At 38.2% G+C, this 23,021-nt stretch overlaps 1 protein-coding gene across 1 annotated transcript in view; it reads left to right on the forward strand.

The window, feature by feature from the left end:
* ZNF804A (zinc finger protein 804A) overlaps positions 1-23,021 on the forward strand; it is a gene marked incomplete at both ends in the record, with an annotated part of 244,987 nt that overhangs the window by 179,709 nt on the left and 42,257 nt on the right. The window lies entirely within an intron of this gene.

The following is a 23,021-nucleotide window of genomic DNA, read 5'->3' on the forward strand; positions in this document are numbered from 1 at the left end:
TGGGCATCTTTGAGAAAGTAAAGTCCACAAACGTAAAGGAAGTTTAGTTTGGGAATGGCCACTGTAACATTTATCTCTGAACTGAAATGTATAGAAGGTTTTCTGATGAGGAATTATAACAGGTCAGTTATCCCTGAAGGAGTGGGGATGGAATTATGGGAGAGATCGAAGACCCAGCAGTGAATCCTTCCTTTATCTGGAACAGTCTTTCTGGATAAAGGAAAGATTGTGAGATCACCCATTTGAATTCCAGACAGCTACTCTTTGTGGGTAGATTGCAGGAATTGAGATTTTTGTGCTGGGCTTTTGAGTTCAGTGACTTGGAATTGAGAGATTTCAGTCAAACTCACAGCCTGTGTAGTGAGAGGGTGCCTTAACTTTTATGAGTCTCAATGGATTTCAAATTAAGACTTATACAGTAAAAAATAATAATATTTTGAGTTTATTGAACTCCATTATGTTTGTATAGAAAAAACTACTGCTAAGTTTGTAAGCCGCCCTGAGTCTTCGGAGAAGGGCGGGATATAAATGGAATTAAAATAAAATAAAATAAGAATTAAATTATCAAAAACAGCTGTTTCTTGAAGATGCAAGTATAATGCTTTAAAACATGATTCTGCAGTGTCTTATATTTACCATGCTTTGGGAGGAAGTAGGAGATTATATCAATATGTGCAACAAAAGCTAAAATTTTCAGAACATATTTTTTAAGAAATTATATACAGGTAGTCCTTGACTCACAACAGTTTGTTTAGTGGCTGTTCAAACTTATAACAGCATTGAAAAAAGTGACATATGATGTTTTTTCACACTTACAATCCTTGCGGCATCCCCATGGTCATGTGATCCAAATTCAAATGCTTGGCAACTGGCTCATATTTATGATGGTTGCAGTGTCCTGGGATCGTGTGATCGTGTGATTACCTTTTGCGACCTTCTGACAAGCAAAGTCAATGGGGAAGTCATATTCACTTAACAACCATGTTACTTAACAACTACACTGATTCACTTAACAATTATAGCAAGAAAAGTGGTAAAATGGGGCAAATCTCACTTAACAAATGTCTCACAACGACAGAAATTATGGGCTTAATTGTGGATGTAAGTCGAGGACTACCTATGTTAACTACGTGGAATTTGACAATCAGAGGGCAGAAATGTCCTCCCTAGCCTTACTATGGCTAAAAGATTGATATTGCAACGTTGGAAAGATAAACGTAAGGCTCAATTTATTCAGTTGTTTGGAGACCTAATTGCACTTGCCAACTATGAATGAATTGCCTATGAACTTAAACTTTGCATAGACAAATATAATTAAATAAACAAAATTTATTGAGGATTATAGAGGGACAGAAACAGATTATGAACAGACCTATAACAATAAGGGAATTCTCTGAAAATATATAGAAGATTAAACCAGGAAAGGCTCCTGGATTATCATGTTCTTATTATAAAATGTTTGAGGATGAACTTTCACAACCTTTACAAAACACAATGGACTCTGTTCTACAGGGAGGAAAGATGCAAGAGAGTTGGAAAGAGGTCAACATAGCACTAATAACTAAAGAGGGAGAAAACTTAACTTTAACCAGAAACTATAGGCTGATTTCATTATTGAATAAAGACTACAAGTTGTTTACAATGATTCTAGCTGATAGACTGAAAATAATTTTGCAAGAATTTATTCATGAGGATCATTGTGGGTTTTTACCTAAAGGACAGTTAAAGGACAATGTTTGAAATGTGTTGGACCTTTTGAAATATTTGGAGCAACATAATGAAAAACAAGCTGCATTGATTTTCTTAGATGCAGAGAAGGCCTTTGACAATTTGAACTGGGCTTTCTTGTTCAATGTTTTGGAAGATATGATCTTTGAAGAGAACGATAAAATAGGTAAGATTGATTTATGCTTCACAGGAAGCACATATAATTGTTACTGGAGATCTAATAAAGCCTTGTGAGATACGAAAAGGAATAAGATATGGATGCCCACTGTCTCCTGACAGGATTGTGGTAATAAAGTTTTTTTTAAAAAAACTGATAAGTTACGGGCCTTTGTAGATGACTTTTTATTGAATATGAAAGATCATTTAAAGGGGATTGAAATAATTAATGGAAAAACTGAGAGTTTGATGGATTAACAGATTTTATGATCAGTAAACAGAAGAGGAAAATGTTAACAAAAAAATAAAATAGTACATCAAACAGAATTGATGGACAACTGATGTACCATTTGAAACTGATGTACCATTTAAACAATGGCGGAAGGTTATATTTATTTGGCGAGAGAGAAAAACACAAGTCAAACGTAAGGTGTTACAAGAAACAAAGGAAGGACAAGAATTTGGTATGCCTGTTTTGAAATTGTATTTTGGAGCTTTAGTTGGGATGAAAGAGTGGGTGCTGCTGAGAAATAAAAGGGTCTTGAAGTTAGAAGGATACAGTATAAAATTTGGGTGGTATTGTGGTATGATAAAGTGAAGGTTAATGTAGATTTTAAAAATAATTATGCTAGATGTGCCATACTGAGAACATGGCATAGATTCATATTCATATTGAATAGGAAATAGTTAGAAACCCAGATATCATTACAAGAAGCATTTTTAGATGCAAAATAATAAACACAAATTATTGACTTATTGCGAGATCCCCTAGACATTTGTCAAGGGGAATGTAAAATAAAATCAAAAGAAGAATTGATGGCAAAGAGATATATAGTGGTAGCTCAGTACTTATCCTTAATTGGTTCCAGGAGGCATGATGAGTACCAAAAATATGAGAACAAAACAATTTTTCCTCATAAGGAATAATGTAGTGTGCCACAAGGCAGCCGACACTGACAAATTCTAGCTTGTGCATTGAGTACCAAACAAATGATTAGCACCAGGACAAAATTTTTGCATCAAAACGTGTTGAGTACTAAAATTGATGAGTTTCAAAGCAATTGACTACCAACTACCACTGTAGCTGGTGGTAGTTCTCTTATTTTACAATTATTATAAAGGTTTAGTAGATGAAGAACATATAGTTCTGAACATTATAAGACTGAGTTTGAAGTAGAAATTTGTACAAATTATAAACATTAATTGCTAAAATATATAATTTTTATTGAAACTTGAAGTAATAGAACAAGTAAAAAAATAAGATAAAATGAACTAAAATTGTTGGTTATAACATTCAGTGCAGGGGTGTCAAACTCACAATGTCACGTGATGTGTCGTGACAAATCACAACTTTTTTTCCATTGCTGGCAATGGGGTAGGTGCAGTTTCGGCATGCTGCGGGCCGGCAGTTTGGTATAGTGGGGAAAATATGTAGTTGAAAGGACTGAAATTTACATTGCTATAATCTTAAAGAGAATTGTTATAAAATGATGTGCTATTGGTGTATGTCACCAAATACATTGCCTAAAATGTATAAAGGCACTTCAAATTTATGTCGGAAATCTGAACAACAAAAAGGGACATTTTATCATTTTTGGCGGACTTGTGAAAAAGCTAGAAAATTTTGGATTCAAATGCATACACTGAGTCAGAGTATTTTAAAGATGAAGAGGTTTGACCTTATTCACAATGGAAGACTGGTTAGTAAAGGGGGTAGAACTTCCTCAAAATGGCCAAAATTATTTCTTTGCTCTGAGAAAAGACAATATCTATGTTTATGGCTGACTGGAAACTCCTTATGGAATTTTGCATAAAGCAGAATTTTTTTATGGTTTTGAGGATTAGACAGATTAGATAGATTATAGAAGGAAGAGAATTGAGATGTAATCTTAGAGTAAGATGTAAATTTATAATCGTAATTCTTGTAAAGAGGATCGGAAGCTACCTTGTATCATTTATTCTTTCATTTCTATTTTCTTCTATTCCCCCCTTACTTGCACTTTTAGATTTCTTTCTGATTTCTTTCTGTTTCTTCTTCTTACTTTATATTATCTAGTATTAGTTTTTATCTACCTTTTAAAACATTTTAATAAAATTATATAAAAATGAAGTGAATAGTTTACACTTAAAAAAACACAAAAAAGATAGTTCCTTTTAGAAGAGCTACTACATATGTTTGCTTACATGCACACGCACACACAAACCTACACAAATAGGTGTTCGAAATGTTTTTAATCTAGAGTTTAAACTCATATATTGGGAAGTAATCTCCACTGAATTCCACGGAGCCTATTTCAGCATAAATGAAAAGACAAAAAGAGCGCCTGAGAATAAGGTTTGACACATTCTGCATCATTCACTGACTGAAATTAAAGTTTACAACAGTGACCTTTTCAAACAAAAATTGGAGAAGTCAAAGGTCAAGAAGTCAGGAAAGTTCCCACATGTACTTACTGTTCAGCTGCAGCCTCACTGACAGCTGCCATTTTGCATTCTACAAAACCTTGAGAATGGTGGCAAGCCCATTTGGGGATGCCTACTGAGAAGAGGACCATTGCCAAAGGTGATCCCCATATCCTCTCTTAGCCAAGCCTTTGGAACTGCCGTGTGCCATGCTACCCTGTGCCATCCTTCAGCAATGCATTGGGGGAGGGAACATTGAGAAGCAATAGGACCATTTTCATGACCAGATTCAGAAGAAAAGGAAAGAAAAAAAGAGAAATGCTGCCATCAGTGAGCAGTGGTGGTGCAGTGGTTAGAATGCATCATTGCAGTTTAACCCTGCTGCCTGCCAGCAGCTTGATGTTGACTAACGTGAGGTTGATTCAGCCTTCCATCCTTCCAAGGTTGGTAAAATGAGGATGCAGATTATTGGACACAATACACTGATTCTGTAAACCACTTAGAAAGGGTTGTAAAGCACTATGCAGCGGTATATAAATCTAAATGCTAAATGCTATTACTATCGGATGATAAGTAATATCCATTGATTGATTAATTGATTTTAAAAGGGGAACATTTAATATAAACAGATCTTCCCCAAGCTGCCTCTCTGCTGATTGAGAACAGAGAGGAAGAATGCATTTTATAGGGAGCACTTTCACCCAGTCCTATTTAATTTGTCTGATGGATTTCTACCTCCAGTGAAGGCTTCCTGATTTTTTTTCCCTTCTCATTTTTTTCTCTCTGAAACATTTCATGAGGCCAAAGGATTTTTTCTGTCATTCGGCCTGTTAGCTAAAGTAAACAGTAATCTCTTAGCACATAAATTAGCCTCGCAGCCTTTAAGTGGTCTGTGATTATGATTCATACAGAAGTATGGGGAATGGAGCATCTCATTGGAGACAAGCGAACAGGATATTTAAGGAGGATAAATTATTTTACTTTGTTTTGCTTGTTAGCGTACCGTGTAAATATTTGACAAAATAAAGTTGTTACAAGGAATATACAGATGTATTCCTTTTTATTCTCTTTTGGTTGAGAGGACTGTGAATTTTGACTGGGGACACTGCTAATCTTATTTTAAATATTAGGAAATTTAAATTTAGTGGTGCAATTGAGAATCCAGCACAAAGGGTTTACTCTTCTTTTACTACTAGGAGATTTGGCATCATTTTCACGTATGAGGAGTGACCAAAAAAAACCCACTAGGGTTTATTTATTTACAATGGATTCCATGATATACTTACTACCCATTGCATCCCAGACCCAGTTTACGATGTTGGTGCTGAGCTTTGAAACTCTACACAGAGTCAGAAGAATGCCTTATTATGAACTTTCTCAGTTACTTAACTGCTTAAGAGAGGGCCTTGATACACGAATCTTGGTTATTTGTTATATAAGAACCATCATTCATCTGTTTGGTCCTCAGGATAGAGCATGGAATTTGCTCCTCCCTTCAGCATAAAGCCCCTTCTATCTCAGCACACTGTCTATGCAAAATAGCAAAAAATGTGCCTTTTTACAAGGTTTTAATTGTTAGAGTTATTTTATATAGCTTAATTTTATTCTTCTTTCATTTTTACATAGAAATACTACTACTACTACTACTACTACTACTACTACTACTCTCAAGTAGGAAGTTCATCCTTTCTCTCCCTTTAGGATAGGACTGCAAATAAATAGCTGTTTCTGGTTACAGTTTTTTCCCTATTATGGGGATCTTAGTTTTTACCAGTTAATTGGATCCATGTTGCTATTATTCACTTTTCCTAGACAGCATCTCATTATTTCAGGCAATTAACTAGAAAAAAATAGTTGGTGGAAATTGCCTCTTTTTCATGGGAACAGCTTTTTTTTTACTTTATATGGATGAAAATAGGTTGAAATTAAAACCACATTGGGTATTCTCCAAGCAAGACTTGAGAACGGCTGGCTCCATCAATGTGGAGTGCGCCAAACCTTTTGCACAAGTTAGCAAATCAGGCTATTTGTATTTTTCTGGCTTCGTGCTCAACGAGGCAGGTAACATTACTCCATCTGGGATTATATCAAATTCATACCTGGCTTTTGTTTTCTGAGAATTATTTTGCTTTGAAAAATCATGGTAATGAAAAAACCATAGTTAGCTAGAAATCGATAGAAAAAAGTAGTAGAAACAGTCTTGATAAAAGTGACACTTTTATAGCTAAGAACATACAATGCTTTTATGGCCTTACCTTTCTCTAGTTTATTCAATAGTCTAAATACATTTATGGTTAATCTTGCTTAGAAATAAAACTTTACATTAAACAGTAATAGCTTTTATATTGCCTTTCCGTATAATTTTAACTAATATTTGTTCTGTGGCCGAGGCAACAATATTCACTACCTAATCAAAGTAATTCTGGAATGCAATATCTACAAATTTGGCACAATGCCTGATATATTTTATCATACATTATATATAGCACGTGCTGACCAGAAACTGAATGAAATGGGGGAGGGGGATCATTAACACTGCCATTCATTGGGCATTTAATATGAAAACATCCATCTATAAAATGGCTTGGGTCCGGATTATCTAAGGGAACACCTGCTGCCGGCATCAACTTCCCATCGTCCTGTGCGCTCCCACAGGGAGGGCCTTCTCAGGATACCGCCGGTTAAGGAATGCCGGCGGGTTATTCCCAGGGGAGAGCGTTCTCTGTGGGCATGCCGGCCCTATGGAACCAACTTCCCACGGAACTCAGGACTGCCCCCGACCTTCGTTCATTTCGCTGGGACCTTAAAACTTGGCTCTTCGAGCTGTCTGGCCCAGACTGATTTTAATTGGGTTTTAGTTTTAAATTTTGGGGACTTGAATTAATTAATTTTTTTAACTGATTTTAATTTTTGTATGTTACGCTTTTAATTTTCCCTGTAAACCGCCCTGAGTCCTACGGGAATAGGGCGGTATATAAATTTAATAAAATAAAATAAATAAATTATTAAATATGCATAAAATTGTTTGGTTATTTTTAGCTCTGTTAATACAGATCCGATGTAGCCCACAAATTCTTTCATTTTGCATTTCACTGTATCCTGATGGAATCTGCATTTCCAAAATCTACAGGAGAGCTGGATTGATGACTGGGTACTTCAAGTTCACAATTTTTAACAGAAATATCAATCTGATTCCAAAAAAAGTAAAAATAAATGCAAAGGATTGAGGTGTTTTTTTTCCCCTTCCATTCAATCATGTCTGGTTCTCAGAGACTGCCTGCACAAGTCCTTGCAGTTTTCTCGGTAAGGTTTTTCAGATGTGGTTAGCAATACTTCTCTGCTAGGGCTAAGAGAAAGTGATTGGTCCAAGTCACCCAGCTGGCTTCATGCCGAAGACATGACTAGAACTCACAATCTCCCAAATTCTAGCCTGATCCTTAAACATCACGCCAAACTGGTTCTTTAAAGAAGTAAAAAGTATGAATTACAAAGGAGAAGTTGTGGGTTGTTTCTTCAGTGAAAGCTTTTAAAAAGAGAGTGAATACCCACTTGAATGGAATGGTAAAGGATCTCCTGCTTGGCCAAGGGTGGGGTTGGACTGGAAGACCTCCAAGGTCCCTTCCAATTCTGTCATTCTGTTCTGAGAAATGTGCACGTGAGAAGAAATGCAGAAAACAAAAAAAAAATTACAATGCTAGACTTTATAAAATATCAAACTCTATTTCTACAGTTGTGTGATACGATGTCTAATACAGATTTACCCCATGATAATTTCATGAAGCTTTCTCTATTATTACAGCCATTATCATTATTGCATATACATGCTTTTGTGACAAAGCCTCAAACGTATTTGTCTACAATTATGATATCCTCTGTCATGTTGATGGAAGGCTTAAAAAAATAGACCGTAGTCTGGAAGGCATCATTGCTTGAATGTTCTTAATTTGGCAGAGAAGGCTGAAATTGAATCTATTTGTGGTTCAATTTTAAATGTGCAGTCAAATGGGCAATTAAATGTGGATCTTTTGTTTATTTTACACGTCCCCTTATTCCAGTTATGATGATGATGATGATGATTGAAATGCAAGACTTTACATTTATTTCTAATGAACTCAGTTTGTATCGGGAGGTGTTCCTCCATTCCTTCCTCCCCTCAGGTCAATGCCAGAAAGTAGATTGAATTTCCTAGGAATTTTAATCTAGATCTCTGATATCCTAGTCCAATACTTTAATTCTTCACTCTCTGGATTCTAAGTTATGAATAAGAAACCAGCTGTTTGTAGTGCCATGCTGCCACCCTGTGCCATCCCATCCCATCTCATCCCATCCCATCCCATCCCATCTCATCTCATCTCATCTCATCCCATCCCATCCCATCCCATCCCATCCCATCCATCCCATCCCATCCCATCCCATCTCATCTCATCTCATCTCATCTCATCTCATCTCATCTCATCTCATCTCATCTCATCTCATCTCATCTCATCTCATCTCATCTCATCTCATCTCACCTCACCTCACCTCACCTTATCGCATCCCATCGCATCGCATCCCATCCCATCCATCCCATCCCACCCTACCCCATCCCATCCCATCCCATCCCATCTCATCTTATCAAGCAGTAGTTTATACAGGATCTTGTTCTACAGTTCTTAAGCAATAGTTTATACAGAACATGGTAAAAAAGAATAAAAGCAAGATGAAAATCCCAAAATGTAGGTGGAATATACGTAGGTCAGAGTTGAACTGCAGAGTCCGTAGTGCTCTCTGGGTTTGGTTGTTTGCTTGCAGAGGTTTCATTATCTAATTAGGTAATGACTAGGTAATTTATATGTTACATAGAAATAAACCATATTTGCACATGATTCAGGAGAGACAATTAAAAACTCAAGAAGGAAACAAAAAGACCAGGACACATCCAACACCCAGTAAGCAGGAATTAACACCAGACGACCAAACAGGCAGAAAACAATACTCTAATCAAACACCTACCAAGCAGAAAACCACACTTTCACTAACACTGGCAGGGCAAGCTATAAACAGGGAACAAACCTGACATTTACTTGCACTGACAACATTATTTAGATGGGTAATGATACATCTGCAAGCAAATAATCAAGCTCAGAGAGTGTCAACAACTCAAAAATCCAAAAATATTTTGAGCCCACAGCTGACTTTGATGCCACAAAGGTTGGCACTGACTGCTTAATCTCCAAATTTAGGTTCTGATATTCTGTAAGGAAATATAATACTTTTGTGAAGAAACAGTAATCAGTTATATTACCTAATTAATGCTGTCAGATTGAGGCTTCAAAAACAAGGACTTTCAAAATCATATTACTGATATAGGGTTAAAAAAGATTTTATTCTGTTAGTCATTACTATGGGGGGGATGCTCATCTCCATTTCAAGGCCATTGAGCCAGTGCTAATACAGGGACAGATATATTTTCTGGAAATGGAAATGGTTGTGGTATCCATTATATTCCATGGAATTTCAGTAAAGGATGTCTTCTTATGGACTCCGTTGGGCCATAGCAGTGGTGCTTTATGTCAAATGATCTACAGTATATCTAGGCACATTGCAGACCAACAATGCTTTTTTTTCCCTTCCCCACAAGCAGAAACACACAAATATAGTTGGTACAACACATCTTCTTCCAGAATTTCTAAGAAAGTATTTTTCCAGCAGGCACATCTTTCCCAAGTACATGTTTGGGACCGATATGCACAATTTTTCATCTGGAGCAGACATGTCAAACACAAGGCCCGGGGGCCGGATCTGGCCCACGAAGTGGTTTCATGTGGCCCGTGAAGCCATCCTGGAAACAGTGAGGGAACGGCCCCCACTGCCTTGGCTCTGGCCCAGAGACCCTCCTTCTGCCAGAGACCCTCAGATCTGTCCCACTCCTGCCCAGGCCCCCATAGGCACCCTTTATGCGAATGATGTAGAGCTGGCCATGCCCACCCAGTAGGCCATACACACTCTAGCCACGCCCACCCAGTAGGCCATGCTCACCCAGGCCACACCCACCCGGCCCTCTGAGGGCAACCGCAATGCTGATGCAGCCCTCAATGAAATTGAGTTTGACACCCCTGATCTGGAGGCTTCTAGGCTGTTTGTATTCTTGATTAATCATTACAGTATTTCATAGAAATAGACGTTAAAAAAAATCACCATTGATCCTGTTGGGACCCAGTTTGTTGTTGCTCTTGTTTTCACCCAGTGGATTCATGATGAGATAAATGCTAAGCCTTCAAAATCTCAAAGAAAAAAAAATGGCTTCTTTCACGCTCTCAACAATAGGGAAAGATAGATGTCATTTGGTTGGGAACATTGATTTCAATGGACAAGTGCACACAAGTGCAACTATGTTAAAAAAATTCCAGCAGCAGTATAAAGACCACTCTGATTCATCTTTCAGCATATGCTGCCCAGCAGCTTCACTTCAGTCCTGGCACTGCATATATAAAACCAGCACTGTCACTGCTAAAGGCCAAGGTAATATAAAGGCATGAAAATAAATGAAGGACATTATCTTTAACAGAATCTCCGATTCCATTTTTTAGAATCTCTTGTTCTTTTTTAGTGATGATGATGATAACAATACAGGTAGCCCTTGACTTACTGTTCTGTCCCAGCCTACATGAATTTTTGTTATGCTCACAAGGAGAAACCCCTCTTCCAAGAAACAGGCAGGAACCACAAGAAAAAAACAACCCCTTTTATTCTCACAGACCTGAGTCAATCTCCAAGGCAAACAAACACAGTTCACAGAATCTTCATCCTTAACATGAATGGTTGCCTTTGGCAACCAGCACCTCCCACACCTTCCCTTTTATAATTCAGACAAGGTATGGCTTCCTAATGCCTTCTCCTTTGCCTTTGGAGCCACCCCATTGCATTCCTCTGCCCTACTCGCTTCTCTTGCCTGTGCTTTCCTGCATCCTGGATTTGTCCCAACTGTTCTTCATCATGGTCCAACTCAGGCTCCCAGCACAGCTGTGTCTCAGCCTGAGTGTGAGTAGAGGGGCCAGGCTCCTCGTCTGACTATAAGTCTTGGAGCTCCTCAGAGCCTTCCTTTGAGTCTAATGTCACTCCAGGCCCCTCCTCCTCATCTGATTCCTCAAACTCAGCTGCTGGATTCACTGGCTGGTGAGGAATCACAACACTTACAGCAGTTTGTTCAAAGTTACAATGGCACTGAAAAAAGTGACTCATGACAATTTTTCACAAGTAGGATCTTTGCAGCATCCCCAGGGTCACGTGATCAAAAGTCAGAAGCTTGACAACTGACTCATAGTTATGACCATTGCAGTGTCCCGGGGTCATGTGATCACCTTTTGCAAACTTTTGACAAGCAAAGAAAACAGGGAAGCCAGATTCACTTAACGGCTGTGGCAAGAAAGGTTGTAAAATGGGGCAACATTCACTTAACAAATGTCTTGCTTAGCAACAAAAATGTTGGCCTCAATTGTGATGGTAAGCCGAGGACTACCTATGATAACAATGATAACAATCTTGATGATGATTAATATTCAAGGTTGTACAAATTGCACAGAGAGTAGCACTGAACAGAACCTGCTAACAGCTTTTTCAAGCCAAAACTTTTCTCACAGCAACTATTTATGAATTATGCACACACATAAAAGTACTTTTTTTAAAAAAAAACGTACTTTTGAAAGGTAAAAGTGAGAGAGTTATGCTTTGAAGATAATGTTTTATTGGGGAACCTGCATAATAAAAATGACATTAAAAAATGTAGAATTAAAAATGGGATTTCAGAGAACTTGTGTTAAAAGCTCCATTAGGGAAAGTTGTGAATAAAAGCTTTATGTGCCAGGGAATTTTATTAGCAAAAGTAGGTTTTGTTTTTCTTCCACAGATCTATTAAATCCTAGTGGTCTCAAATATTGCATCACTCACAGGAACAGAAAACTGGTTTAGTCGGAGCTATACATCTTACTGAATAGTGTTACCTATGCATAACTTAAAAGGGACGCGGTGGCTCAGTGGGTTAGGATGCTGAGCTTGTCGATCAGATAGTCGGCAGTTTGGCGGGTCGAATCCTGAGTGCCGTGTAGCAGAGTGAGTGCCTGTTACTCATCCCAGCTTCTGCCAACCTAGCAGTTCGAAAGCACGTAAAAATGCAAGTAGAAAAATAGGGACCACTGCGGTGGGAAGGTAACAGCGTTCTATGCGCCTTTGGTGTCTAGTCATGCTGGCCACATGACCACAGAGACATCCTCGGACAAGCGCTGGCTCTTCGGCTTTGAAACGGAAATGAGCACCGGCCCCTAGAGTTGGAAACGACTAGCACGCATGTGCGGGGCAACCTTTACCTTTACCTTTATGCATAACCTGTATGTGTCATTGTCCATTGTCTAGTGAATTGTTGCAAGTACAGAAATTTTGGAAGAATACAGACTCTACATCCTCTACAAAGCGCTCTCTCTCTCTCTCTCTCTCTCTCTCTCTCTCTCTCTCTCTCTCTCTCTCTCTCTCTCTCTCTCTCTCTCTCTCTCTCTCTGGGGGCATTCAGTTCTGACTCCTGGCAACTGCATGGACTAATCCCTAAAATTTTCTTGGCAGTATTTCAGAAATGGTTTGCCATTGCTTGCTTCCTAAAAGTGAAAAAGACTGACTGGCCCAAGGTTACCCAGGTGGTTTTATGCCTAAAGAAGGACTGGAATATACAGTCTCCTGGTTTCTACCTTGATGCCTTAACTTTCTACAAAGTTTGCCCAATTAATTTGAATAGTAAAATAATCATTTTCTCCTGCTTCTCTCCAAATATTGACCTCTAAAATATCTTGCACTTAAAATCCCCCAAAAAGGTACCAGATGCACTTGCCCTTACACTATAACCATAGCAGGACCATTCCCTCTAATTTTTATACAATCTGTCCTCTTGAAGCATCCTTTGTCTCATCCAAAGGCCACATGGCAAGCAGTTTAAGGTTATTTCAGTTTTAAAGTGGCATCTTCTCTGTTTTCTCATAGACACCATCTTCCATGATTCACTGATCATGTGGTTGATCATGTGTGATCATGAGTTGGGCTGCCCCATGTTCTTATTGGCCACTTTGGGCTACTGCAAGTGTTTGCCCACCTCCCTCCCAGTTCTTGGACCTCCAAGGGTATCTTGACTTGACAAGCAGACATCTGGCTTGTGAAAGGATGTCGGTCATCGTAATGTCAAATTGGCACCTTTTGAGGTGATTATCAGGTCTTCCAATAAATAAGTAAAAGGGTTTACAGGACTCTTTTGAACAAACATTAAACTGGCTTTCTAAACATAGATTTAGAGCTGTTTTGTTACCTTTGTATAAAATTAGCACTCCATTAAAAGGCTGCTAGTTGGAAGGTCAGTTTAAAACTTCTGTTGCCAGCTATGTGTGGCTGGCTCTGTCACTTGTGTATTTTGGGAAGGTGAGGGGGGAATAGTCTCTTGCCTGTTCCTATATAGTTTTGCCTAATTGATGGACTACTTCCAGGTGCTGCTATGGTCCTGGCCACTGGTTTTCAGCATTAATAATTGAGTATGGAGCAAACGTTTATAGCTTTGAGAGCCTTTCCACATTGACTATACATGCACACATAGAAGACATTTTTGCTAGAACTGACATTGGCAGTGAAGCAAAGCAGATGCCACTTCCCTTGAGCAGCAACTTAAGCCGGTATCTTCTGCACATTCACATGGGCAGGGTGTGTATGTACCTTGCAGGTAAGGGTAACTCCCCCCCCCACACACACTGGTTATGACAGACCTTTGGAAAGACATAACTAAACTTCGGTATTTCAAGGAATGGAACTACTTGGTTTATGACATTTCCAGAACTGAAATGCAATCTGAATGATTAACTATCACTCTCACACTAATTTTAATATCCTTATCTCTACATTTAGAAAAAATAATAATAATACAAGCAGCAGTGATAAAGGGGATGATTAAGTGGTCTGCTTAAATCAGAAATGCACAATCACCCTGCCTGCAAACCCCACCTGTTTTCACAACATGGGTTGTGAAACTTCATGGTGCACCAATAGAAAAGGCACCCTCACCTCTCCCCTCCAAACCCTTGTTTTTTTAGTTTTATTGTTGCAACCCACAAGATGGGTAGCAAATAAATAAATAAAATAAATGCATGTTCAACAGGGATATTGTGGTGCAATTGTGCAATGCCACTTTTCTCATTTTAAATCTTTGAATGCCCATTAGTACATCTGACGACAAATTCTAATTGTATATGTATTTCCTAAATGGAAGCCTAGTAAATGTATTAGATTCTAGCATACCTATTATGTAACAATTAACAATTTTTTAATTAATATTATTATGCTACTGTTATTATTTATTTATTTATTTATTTATGTAATAAAATAAATAAATAAATAAATTATTAGTCAGACATGACTGAATGGTTAAAACAACAAACATACCTATGTTTGTAAGTTCAGACCTTTTAGTGTCAAGAAACAGGATTACTAAACTCAGAATCCCAAATCCACTAATATGATGCATTTATATCTTGCCTTTCTCTCTGAGTTCAAGACATTGTGCATGGTTCTATCCTTCTTCCCTACTCCAGTTGTATACATACAACAATATTCAGAAGTCAAGTCTTTGAGATAATAATTGGCCCAGAGTGGTCTAATGATCTTTGTGGCTAAATGGTCCATGAATCTGACTCTTCCCATTTTAACCCTATGCTCTAATCATAAGGATAGCCCAGTTCTAAAAACATTTTTTTTTTTTGGAAAAAATAAAATGAATATAACAACCAAGTTACCATAAGAAAAATAAAGCAGCAGAAAATAGTTTGGTTTTTCTGGAGAAAAAGAAAAGAAATAATATAGCAGTTCTGCAACATAAAGGAAAGTGAGTGGATTCTGAAGTCAGCAGCTTCAATCAATTTTCTATTGTGTGCATGAGTTTTGTAAGAGAAATAGGAAAAAAATATAAAATACTGGCTATCTTTGTGTGTGGGCAGTTCTGATGAAGTTTGCTGCAAAAGTGGCTTGGTGCACTGCTGAGAAGCCCATTTTATTTCCCCATTTGAAGTGCTATCACTGACAATAAAATTGCCTGAAATATGAAATAATGGCAGCTGGTACTTAATGTGACAGGGAGTACAAGAGGCTTTGGCCTTTCATGTGCTTTAATGGGGTGCTTTAGAAAGTAACCACACAGTAAGTGACATGGCTATTTATTAAATACAATTGTCCCCAAACAAATTCACCACAGTTTTCTGTCCAGATATGCCAGTTTAATTATGTGGGTTTTTCCTCGTTTCCTGAAATCTTGAAAGCCCTTGTCACTGCACCCCACCCCCACCCACAGATTGGGCATTTTGGAGTGTGATACTCTCTCTTTGGGCTGTTAAATTTTTACATGAGGAAAGAGAAGTCTTCAGATCCTTCACACTTTCTATTTTAAAGGCAGAATATACAGTACTCCTTACCTGAAGAAACTTCTGGGGATGGTTAGGATTGCTCTGGCAGATTCCCCATCACACAATTAATGTCCCATTAGTAGTACTGATATCTTACCCTCTAAGTTGGTGGAGGGTGGTTTCAGCAGGATCTCAGCAGGGCCAAGAGGTAAACCTCTCCCTACCCTGTTGCTTGTTTGTGGCTGCAGATCTCTGAGAAAACCCACATTGTTTCCCAATTTGGCAACAATGGGTGAGGATATTTCTGAGCCACATAACTGTAATATGGCAATTATTTATTGAGCTATTTCACTACAATCCCACTTTCCTTACAAAAAGCTCAAGGTGACCCAGCCCTCCTCCATTTATCCACACAATAATAAATCCTATAAGGTAAGTAAGATCTGGTGACAGGGAAGCCAACATTTCTAACTGCAACATTCTGGGTTTTTTTCTGTCTATAATTATTATTATTATTATTATTATTATTATTATTATTATTATTATTATTATTATTATTATTATTATTATTATTATTATTATTATCATCAATCATTGCACAGTCAGCCAGAAGTTCAGACTGGATTTGATTTGATTTGATTTATTTGATTTTTATACCGCCCTTCTCCCGAAGGACTCAGGGCAGTGTACAGGGCAATAAATATCAAAAATACAAGATACAAAAGTTAAAAAAAACATTAAATAATTGTGCCCGATGCAATAAATTAGTTAAAATCAATGTTAAAACCCCAAACCCATCAGACCAGGCCGGCTTGTTCAAATAAATATGTTTTTAGATCATGTCGGAAGGAGCGAAGGTCGGGAGCCATCCGGAGCTCAACCGGTAAGCAGTTCCAAAGGTTTGGCATTTTTGTCTACCTATCGAGTCCTTACCAAGGGCCTGGGATAAGCAGATCTGGATATTGGATGGTGTTACAGATATTGTCACAGGATGGAAGGTGTTCTGGGTAAAGCTGCCTTTTGCAACTGATTGATGGTGCTCAAGTGGTGCTCCAGTTGTTTTGGGATTGCACCCAAGGCGCCTACTACTATTGGTACTACCCTTGGTTGCCTTTGCCATAGTTGTTCTATTTCTATTAGCAGACCTTGGTATTTTGTTACCTTCTCCAGTTCTTTCTCTTCTATTTTGCTGTCTATAGGGACTGTCACATCCACTATCCAGACTTTTTTGTCTTCCTTACCAACAGTTGATAAGTCTCTATTTTATAATCCCATCAGTTCTTGCTTTGCAGGCAATGATATTTCTTGCAGATCTTTCAACACACCGTTGTTGCTACTTTGTCATGCCACTGCTTGTAGTCAGTCCGTGCGATCTTCTTGCAGCAGCTTACCAGATGATCATGATGGTTGTTGTTATTGTTATTATCCTGTGGAACGTGCAAAATAAATAAACACATCAAAATAAATACAACTTATAGTACAGGCAAGGGACGCGGTGGCTCAGTGGGTTAGGACGCTGAGCTTGTCGATCAGAAGGTCGGCAGTTTGGCGGGTTGAATCCCGAGTGCCGCGTAACAGAGTGAGCGCCTGTTACTCGTCCCAGCTTCTGCCAACCTAGCAGTTCGAAAGCACGTAAAAATGCAAGTAGAAAAATAGGGACCACTCCGGTGGGAAGGTAACAGCGTTCCGTGCGCCTTTGGTGTCTAGTCATGCCGGCCACATGACCACGGAGACGTCCTCGGACAAGCGCTGGCTCTTCGGCTTTGAAACGGAGATGAGCACCGGCCCCTAGAGTCGGAAACGACTAGCACGCATGTGCGGGGGAACCTTTACCTTTACCTTTATAGTACAGGCATTTCTTTTTACAAATGGTTTTAGGCTTCTTGAGGAAGCCCAACCAAGTAGCACATCCCTGAGTAGGCTCTGAATTGAAATGGCATCTGAAGTGACACTTGCAAGGAAAAAAAATGTCAGCACTTCTTAAGAAGTGCTGATCCCTTGAAAGAGGTAAGCACTTAGTTACTGCTGTCCATGAATCCATACTAAACCAAATGTGTCCCTATGCAGCTGTTGCCCCAGCCATCTTTTAAAGACATAAAGTTATCCCCTAATGGCTTGTGATAATTAAACTCCCATAACACTCCTTTTAATACAGAAGTGTCAACCCTCCCATACTCACCAACTTCTAAGTCAGGTAATTAAATATCCTGTTGATTAATTTCCTCCTGCTGTGCCTTCTGATTACAGTGTCCTCTCTTACTTTCCTTTCTCTGAACTGTGCAGAATATCAAGTTGGGATGCATTAGAAAGAAATTAGCCTTTTTCTTCCTCCTTTTCTTCCACCTTTCACTTGCATGGTATATCTTTCTATGGAACACCCGAGAGGGCATCCTGGCACCACAATGATGTCTCAAAATTATCTTTTGCAATGAGGATGTAATACTTATCCTGCAGCAGCACAAAACAATCGTTGAAGAACTAGTTCTAAGCATTTGACTTAAAAGTCTAAACAGATTATTGCTCTTTATATTAACAACATGATTTTTAAAAAAAAGCCAACAGTATTCTTATGTAAGTGTGCATAGGATTGTAAGCTTTGAATGTTAAAGATAATCTTGGGTAATACTTTGAATTTTTTTTAGCTCTCTCCTCCTTCTTGACCGTCATTTTCGTCCCCCAGATATTCATTAGATAACATTGCCATTTCTAACCTTCATTTGACCTTTGTGTAAAATTTCTTCATCTAACAAATCTTTGAGATGACTGGTACAATTTTATTATGCAACAAATGAGCAACTTTCTGCGCAAGAAAACAGACTGAAATAAGGCAAACCTTTACAACTAGTAGCACTTTTCTCAATGAACCACTGAAATTCAGCATTTGTTCAATGTATAAATTATGAAGGAGGGTTTATGGATGGTGAATACACATCCAGATTATAGATGCTCCAGAAGTGTCTCTTCAAATGGGATTTTAATGGGCCACAAAATGGCAATGAGATTGGGTAGAATCTAGGAACTAAATCTTATGATTTTTTAATATAGGAAGAAAAGGGCAGTAGAGCCTCAGATTGTGTACACTGACATAAAAGGGTGGATTTTTGAGAAGACAGTCTTTGGATTCCATGTATTGCTATTTGCATTTTGTAGTATACATGAGCTAACTGTGAAGTAAACCACATGAACACAATGATATGTATATAGAGTTACATACTGAATTTCAGAATTAGTGTTTCTTTTACCATTATCCTTGTTCACTACATGAACGTGGTGACAGGAGAGAAGCTGTGCAGCTTCAGGAAGTTTAGTGTGTAGTGAAAAGAAGTGTCTAAACAGCTTAATGCAAAATGATTCCTACTTAATTTAAAGTAAGACCTTTACATCTAGCTAATGGGATTAATCTGTAGACTATTATCCAAGAGAAAGTTAAATATTTTGATAATCTTTGGGAAGGGATGGATGGATGGATGGATGGAAGGAAGGAAGGAAGGAAGGAAGGAAGGAAGGAAGGAAGGAAGGAAGGAAGGAAGGAAGGAAGGAACATCTTCTTCAAAGAAAGAGGATCTAGTTTGGTCTAGTGGCTAAAGCATCAGGTTAGAAAGCAGAAGACTTTGAATTCAAATTCCACCTTAGTCACAAAAGCTAGCTGGGTGAATTTGGGCCAGTCATTTTCTCTCAGCCCAACTCACTTAGCAAGGTTCTTATTGTGGGGAAAATAAGAGGAAGATGGATATGTTCACTGCCTTGAACTATTTGTAAAAATAATAAAAGTGAGATAAAAATTACATAAATAATAATTTTTAATGTTGAAAGTTACTTGGAGTCACTGTGAATTGGGTGGCTACATACATACATACACCAATGATGAGATTCAAATATGTGAAAAACTGGTTCTCTGTGTGGATACCATTTCCGGACGTCCATTCTGGTCCTGGGCAACAAAAAATTAGCTACTAGTTCTGCCAAACTGATGTGAACTGGCTGAATCCCACCACTGACATACACGTATACATACTATGATTTCCCATGTTAAAAATAGACTCGATAATAGTCTCATTTTGCTAAGAATGAGGTAAAATTTCTTAGATCAGGAGATATATACAGTATATTACATATATATATATATATAAAGTAGGCCTCTGTGTAACTTTTTTGCACCCCTATAAAACTTCCCCCCAGATTAGTGCTTTCTGAAAGTGCTGAGATTCCAGTGCTCCAAACACCATGCTGGTTAAGAGTTCTGGGAATAGTAGTTGCAAAAGAATGAAGATTACCAGAGGGAAAGGATGCTATTTAGCCTCTACCAAGAGAAGCCTGTCTCACTCATGAACTATTGCATGGTGAGGAGGAAATAAGGCCCATCACAGGCATCTCAAGGGGCATTTTAAGTCATGTACCACCTTACAGAGTCAATGTTCCTTTAAATTAGGTCCATTCTGCTGACTACAGTTGCTGCTATATTGCCTTGTGCTTTTCTCAAGACATGGCACAGCTTCCAAAAATTCTCTGCCCAAGTCCACGTACATCAAATATGATGTCCAAATATGGACTCATGGGCATACTTTATTCTGGGCTGCACCTTTTTTTCTGGTCTGAGACAACAGCTACTCCAACCCCTATTTTAAAATGTACCAGTCATACTGAAGATTTCTATATAAGCCACTTTTCAGATGAAAGTAACATTAACCTCACCTATGTTGTGCAAAATTCACAACAGCAAAGCTTGTATCAGAATGAAGAAGTATCATTGTTGAACATTTTCTTATGTATTAAGTTTTATTTATTATATTGGGTTTCTGGTCAAGGACTGTAATAAAGTTTTGATTTGGTTTGATTTGACACTCATGGACCTATATATTTATACAGGCCACATTAAAGAGTAACTAGAATGCAGTTTTAGCTGTTCCCCTTTTTTTAACATTCATCTTTTTATTTTCAGAAGGGAAATAGAGAAGGTATAAAGGCTATCACTTGCTCCCATCAATCATTGCTGCAGTTAGTTTAATGGATTGGCTTGGAAGGAAGGAAGGAAGGAAGATAGACCATATCATGATGGGTGATGATAGATTGGACATCTGCTTGTAGTATTATCAACAGCTAGCTGATTTTGTATTTGGCATAGATCAAATTTTGCAAAGGCTTCCCCACCTTTTACCCTCTGAAGAAAAAGAAAGAAAGAAAACAGTTGATTGGCTGCAGGCAGCCAATTGTCTAAATATCTTATTTACAGTGCATTTCTAACTCCCCTCAATTAGGTGCTAATACTGGCCCAATTGATATAGTTCACTAGGTCTTTGTAACTGATTCAAGAACTAATTGATTGGTAATATTTTCAATTTATTTATTTTTTATTTTTTATTTTTATTTTTATTCCATTTATATCCCGCCCTTCTCCGAAGACTCAGGGCGGCTTACAAGCTTAGCAGTAGCCTTCATTCTATGTATATGCCTGCTTGTTAGGGCTTTCACACACGCCCCCAAGCGGCATTATTACAAAGTCAGCTTATTGCCCCCAACAATCTGGGTCCTCATTTTACCTACCTCGGAAGGATGGAAGGCTGAGTCAACCTTGAGCCTGGTGGGATGTGAACCTGCACTAATTGCAGGCAGCTGGTGTTACTTAAGGAGGCATTAGCCCACTGCTCCACCAAGGCTCTAATTTCTCCCTGTATATCAAAAACACACTTCTGACTTTTGTGTTAATTGTTTCTGTAGATATATCCAAATGGGATGGCCAGTTTCTTCAGAAAACAGTTTTGGGAATCTTTTATTTCTGTTAGCCAATAGTGCTAGTTGTCCTATGGGCTTTTCAAGTGACTCTGAGGCATTGTTTACCTTAAAAGTCCTTTATTTAGCCTAATACAAATGCTTGCTCGAAGGAAGCTGGAATCTGAAATCTCTGCCCCCTTGCAAAATATTGTATTTATTTATTTATTTAATTAGTTTTCTATACCGCCCTATTCCCAAAGGACTCAGGGCGGTTTACAAGGCAGCATATAAAAGACAATATAAAAAGATAATATAAAATTAAAATGAATTAAATTAATTAAAGCCCAACAATTGAAACAATATTAAAAAGCTAAAACCCCTTCAGTCCAGGCCTGATAAATCGAAAAGCCAGGTTTTCAGGTCCCGGCAAAATGAACGCAGATCGGGGGCGGTCCGGAGTTCCACAGGTAAATCATTCCAAAGGGCAGGCGCACCCACAGAAAATGCAATACGTATATGAAATACAATTCTCCACCTTTCTATTTTTGTCATTAATCACATTCTCCAATTAATTTAAAGAATTAGTTTCTCTTCCGCTAGACAACCCGCCAAGTTCTTATCTTCTTTAATTTCAGATGGCCTTGAGGTACAATCCTCCTCTTCCCCGCTCCCAACCTTAATCCAATCTCTTAAAGCAATCCACAAGTTTAACATATGAAATAGCTGCTTCTTCATCTCTTATCAAGCAAGAATATTCGATGTTAGCAGCATTGACACTCGTGGTATGCACCCCACAGAGAGTGATTTCTAGTAGTAAGAGCCAATTCCTTCCTAAAATGTTTCTAATTCCCTTTCTGTAACAATGACTGGAAGTGTCTCTCAGAAAGACTGTTCCTGCATGGTAGCTTCCAGCAAAATCAACCCTCTTGTTGTTGTAGTCATGAAGAAAACAACTGGGGAGAGGCTCCTAAGAATGTAGGAACAAGAATGCGCTCTTGCTGATTATAGATCACTGCAGAGTCCATTTCCATCTTTCACTCATGTCCACTGTCACAAACACTGCATCGTTTTGAGAGTCCTTGTTACAAACATTTGGAAGGTGATACAGTTGCTGACCCTTATTATTCCCTGCATATTAAAAAAAAAACCAACCTGCAGTCCACATCATTGAATCTGCACACAGAGCACTTTTCCTCACAGAAGTCAATCACTCAGCGTCTCTTTTTTTTAAAAAAAGTCTCCAAAATTGCAGCACTAAGATGTATTACACAGCTCTGCGATGTAGACAACAATGGCTTCTCTAGGTTGCTGAACTTGCTTGTGAAATTTAAGTCTCATTATAATGACTGATGGTGCAGCTGAGAAATGATCTTGCAGTAATTTCACTAGTGAATCAAATGTTTTAGGCTTTGGCAAAGCAGGAACAGCAAGACCTCTTATTAGAGCAAATATCTAAGCCCTGTAGACAGTCAACAGGATACTTTTTTTCTTCTTCAGTGATTTATCGTCTTTGCTTCATACTAAAAATAAAGGCTCTCTGTATATAAAGTATTTGACCAACACCAACTGAAGTGTGTTCAAGACTAGCCATTTAAAAAAAATGCTGAGGTTTCCAGTTAGTGATTATTT

Source organism: Vipera berus, assembly GCF_964194415.1.
Source record: "Vipera berus genome assembly, chromosome: 1".
Lineage (NCBI taxonomy): Eukaryota > Metazoa > Chordata > Lepidosauria > Squamata > Viperidae > Vipera > Vipera berus.